The sequence below is a fragment of the Gossypium hirsutum genome, chromosome A04 (genome assembly GCF_007990345.1).
Source record: "Gossypium hirsutum isolate 1008001.06 chromosome A04, Gossypium_hirsutum_v2.1, whole genome shotgun sequence".
Taxonomy (NCBI): Eukaryota; Viridiplantae; Streptophyta; class Magnoliopsida; order Malvales; family Malvaceae; genus Gossypium; species Gossypium hirsutum.
The window spans coordinates 40,448,265-40,453,567 of NC_053427.1; the positions used below are offsets into that span (position 1 = coordinate 40,448,265).

General features: G+C 30.7%; 1 long non-coding RNA gene across 1 annotated transcript; it reads right to left on the minus strand.

The window, feature by feature from the left end:
- Positions 1 to 1,990: 1,990 nt before the first annotated feature.
- On the minus strand, positions 1,991 to 4,991 carry LOC107948225 (uncharacterized). Its single transcript, XR_001697270.2, has 3 exons — positions 4,672 to 4,991; positions 4,420 to 4,560; positions 1,991 to 2,832 (listed from the first exon to the last, which is right to left on the minus strand). It is a non-coding gene; the product is annotated as an uncharacterized lncRNA (long non-coding RNA).
- Positions 4,992 to 5,303: the final 312 nt, after the last annotated feature.

The window sequence follows — 5,303 nt, forward strand, 5'->3', positions numbered from 1 at the left end:
ACTTGGCATTTGGTGTAATAAATAAAGTGTATAAAGGTTAATATTGTAAATTGGTTAAAAATAATAATAAAATGAATATAATAAAAGAATCAAGGTGTCATCTTTTTCATTCTCTTTTTACCAGCCGAATATGAAGGCTTGAGAAGCCATGGAAGAAGCTTCCAACTTTCAGCTAATGCATGGTAGGCATTTCTAGTCCCGTTTTTAATTATTTTTATATTTTCTAGATCGTTGTTGCTTAATTTATCTAATGAGGGGACTATTTTGCAAAACCATTGAATAGTTTGATATTTGCCATTGATGAGTATAATAGGGATTTGAAGTTTAATGGAAGAATATGAGTCCTTGTTGATAGTTAAACACTTTTTGTTAAGTGAATTTTTGTGAAATTGACAATTAAGGGCTAAATTGATAAATGTGAAAACTTTTTGGTTAAAATGTCAAATAAATGAAATATGTGGGCTGCTAGAGACACTAGTGATATTCGTCTATAGTAGAATTTTACTCAATTTCATGAATTTGCATTTTTATGATATAGGGACTAAATTGTAAAGAAGTTGAAATATTAGGGGCAAAACTATAATTTTTCCAATAAAGTGAATTATGGATTGTTTTGATACCATGAACATTTGGCTAAGCTTAATTATGGTTAAAAATGGTTAATTTGCATGTTTTGAGCTTAGGGACTAAAATGAATAAAAGTAAAACTTTAGGGGTAATTTTTTAAAAATGAAAAAAAATGACCAAATTGTATTAAATGAGGTGTTTTAATGTCTAAATTAATATACTGAATGAAATTATTAATTTAGAACAAGATCGGGTGGAAAATTGAGAAAAATGAGAAAATTACCAAAATGCCCTTGAACTTTGGTATCTCTACAATTTAGCCAGGTAAGTTCGTATGCAATAAGCATTGTTAAATTGATGTTTCTAATGCTTTAATATTGTATAAATTGTATATACGTGAATATTTTAATGTCTGACGACATATCGACAAAATGTGGCACTTAGTGTGCAGGGCAATCAAATATGGTACTCAGTGTATGAAATATTGAGAATGGCACTTAGTGTGCGAGGTATTGAGAATGACACTTAGAGCACGTTTGGTTTGCTGTAATGGAATAGAGGCGTAATGGAATAAAGGTGTAATGGAATAGAGGTGTAATGGAATAGAGGCGTAATAGCAATTCAATTGTTTGGTTGAATGTAATGGAATAGAGGCGTAATAGTATTCTTGTGTTTGGTTGAATGGAATGGAGGTGTAATAGCATAAGAGAAAAAACTAAAATGACTAGAATACCCTTAGCAGAAATTTGTTTAGGTAAATGATTATTGTTATTGTTATTAAATTTTAATAAGATTATTAATATCAATAATAAATAATTTAATCATATTTTAACATAATTATTATTAAATATATTTTAATTAAAATATATAATTTAATAAAATTATTAATAACCAATATTATTATATGAATTTCATATAATAATATATGATACTATAAAATATAATTTAACATGATTATTATTAAATATATTTTAATTAAAATATATGATTTAATAAAATTCTTAATAATCAATTTTCTTATATGAATTTACTAAAATCATAATATATGATACTATAAAATATAATTTGAAATAATTATTATTAAATATATTTTAATTAAAATATATGATTTAATAAAATTTAAAATAATTATTACTAATAAATTTTCTTATTTGAATTTGTATAATTTAAAATAATTATTATTAAATATAATTTAATAATAATATATAATTTCATAAAATTCTTGATAATAAATTTTCTTATATGAATTTATATAATTTAAAATAATTAATATTAAATATAATTTAATAATGATATATAATTTTATAAATTTCTTAATAATAAATATTCTTATATGAATTTACTAAAATCATAATATAACTTGAGAATTATATTATGCATAAACATAATTAACTTATATTAACAAAATCATAATCATATAATATAACAAACAAGTAGGTACATGTTCGTGTCCTATATATTAAAAAGAACAAAACAAAAAACAAAAGCATTTGTTATTATATAAAAAGCTAAAAAGGCAAAGGCCAACTAAAAATGGAGCCTTTGGGCTTTGCTCTAAGTTTTGATGTCCCTCTCCTCCCCCCATTGATTTACCTTTCCTTTCACTCGTTGGCCCTACTATACTCCAACTATCTACTTCAATTCTTCTTCCACATGGACCTAATAAAATAACCCTAAGCAAACTCACTTCTTTGCTTAAGTAGCAGATGGACCTCACCTAATTCACATGTATATAGACCAAATGAGTCCAGTCCTAACCATGATTGCTTGATTTTTTCTCTCTGCCCTTTTTTATTTTCCTTCGTTGTGTGAAAAGGAATGTGACAATCTGAAACTTTCAATAAGCAATGGCTGACAAAGTGCCAAGTTTCAAGTCTTATCAATCCATTCATTTTCTGCAGCAATCCTTCTTGAGCTACGGCCACCAATCTTGCTGAATGAACCTATTGCGGATAAACTTTTAAAGCTGCAGATTCCCTCACTGAAATTCCTTGGCTTTTTTTATTTTCTTGGCTTTGAAGTACTATCTTCTCCAGTAGAGCAATTGGTATCGTCATAACATTTCATCTTGGCTACCATCAGTCGGACAATGGTGCACCGACAAAAGGGACATACCAGGGTTGTTAGGCTTGCAGTAATAGGGTTTGGCTTGTTGTGACAGCACAAGGCAACTGTGCATTGTGCACATATCTGGTGGCCACAGTATTGAACTTTAATAGTGCAGAGCTGCTTAAAGCATATACAGCATACATCAGTATCGCTAGCCTGCACCAAATAATTCCACAGTGAATATATCAACTCCATTATTGCCAAATGGAAACTATGTTCAAATTTTACTAGCATAACAGAAACCTAGCAGTCGATTGCTAAAGAATAGGGTCAATGCAAAAACGGATATGCTAAAGTATGAAGTTTATGCTGTAAATTGGTATAGCCTCAAGACTTTGTATTACATCTCAATTTCGTAATGGACTGAACTAATATGATGCCAAGACGAGCACCATTGAAAACCTAGCTTGAAGGCATTTTGTTGATAAAACCTTAACAAAAAACAGATACAGTCTATAGCTAGAATGGTTTCTGTAGAAGAAAATACATTACTTATTTTGAACTGGAAAAGCAAATGATTAAATATTCTATGCCCTCTGTTTGTATTGGTGAGAGGAAAATGGCCTTCTGTCTAAATACCAAAATGTAATAGCTTAAGGATTTAAATTCATACGTAAAACAATCAATAATTCTAGAATCGGTGCGCCAACAGCAAAGTCTGGCCATCCCTAAATCAGACCTCGAAATAGAAACACTAGAAATGCTGGACCAGCCAAAAAATAAGCCAACCACTGCTTTATCAGAGTAAGAAATATTCCAACAGGCAGATCCCTTCACTAAACTAAAAAGTTTTAGCAAAACTTTGCAGATTGAAACCCAAAAAGGAAAGTGTAGGATTGAAACCTCATGAATCATCAATATAATCAGCTCAAAACACTCATAAATCAGCTTCAAGAGGATATTTGTGTCATAGAGGTAGGCAAAACACTAGATGCTTTTGATCTAAATATGTTCTCAGGACCAAATATGTCTTAGAATAAACTATGTTAACAGTTCTTATCTGATTGATAGCTTTCAAAGTTTCATTTTGCCAATGTTAAAATCGCCTCAAAATGTGGATTGCTAGTTTGCTTTCATCTAGAAATCTTTCTTTAGTTAGAAAGAAAGCCTACATTTTAAGTAAATTAATAACTTGACAAGCCAAAAATGAATTCTTGCAATCATGATAACTTGAATAGAACAAGAAACTAGTTAGAAACACTATCAAAATCAATAATTTTCCTTTGATAGTGTACAACATTTCTGAATCATATCCAAATTTTAGACAGTGGGAAAAATTCTAAGATTGGAAACATTGCACCAAATTTTGGCAGAATGCAAGCGACCAACTCAAAGAAAACCTTTTGATTGAGGTAAACTGTTCATACTGATTACAGAAATTCCCCAGCAAACATCCAACACAGAATCTTCAACCAATCCAATTGATCATAAAGAAAATCTTAAGCAAAAAATCTTAGGTTCATTTCTTATTAAACCACATATTCTATACCAACCAAAGCAACTTCAATCAAATACCAAGTGATTCCAACTAAATCAGGAACATGTATATCTTAACAGATATATAAGTATCCACAATTTGTTAAGTGTTACAAGTGTTACTGTCAGACTTTGTATTACATCTCAATTTATTTTCAGTCATTTTTCCAAGCAATCATTCTATCCATCTGACCAAAAACAAAAAAAACAAAAACAAAATAAATACAGATACTCATGAATTATCAACTTAACATGAATTATTATTACCCATATCGACCAGTTGATGCACAAATAAGAGCACCATTGTATAACAGGATATGTACGCATTCAGGCTGCTTCCGGCGTGCTGCTAAGTGCAAGGGAGTGGCTCCCCTACCATCTCTTATATTCACAAACCGTGCATATCCCCTGATATCAAATCCAACAAAAGATATACATATAAGAACAAATGAAAACAGAGATCTCTATCCAAATGAATCAAAAAAAAGTCAAGCAATCTTGAAAGAAACAAAAGACCACCATAAAACAGCAACAGGGCCGAGCGGATGAAGAAGAGAAGCAGTCTGTTGATGAGTGATGAAGAAAAAGCAGTTGTGGCGGCCGAAAGGAAGGAAAAAGTTATGGAATCAGAAGAAATCAGAAGAAGCAGTTAGGAGGGTAAAACAGGGTAGAAGAAATTGGGAGAACTTAATATGCAACAAAACTGAGCTTTCCTTCCGGAATAGAAATCGGTGGATTTTGGGGATTAGGTCTGTAATGTATTAGACCCGTAATAGCAATACACTGAACCAAACAAAGGATTAAAGGGGGATTAAGTGGGGCCCACTGATTAGGGGTGTAATGGCTATACCAATACACCCAACCAAACATGCTCTTAATGTGCAAAATATCGAATGATTCAAAGGGAAATTATAAATTGTGATTGAATGATTAAATAGAGCAAAGTGAACAGGTATACATGCTATATTATATGAATTATTTATGAGACGACTATAATGGTGATATTTGGGCTTTGAGCCTAGCAAGCTTTAAGCTGGTGAATAATATTATCGGGTTTAAAACCTAGCAGGTTAAATGCCGGTGATTCGATAAAAGTCTAAGACTATGAGACCTTGTGTTAAATCGGCAATTGAATTTGTTCAATGCATTAA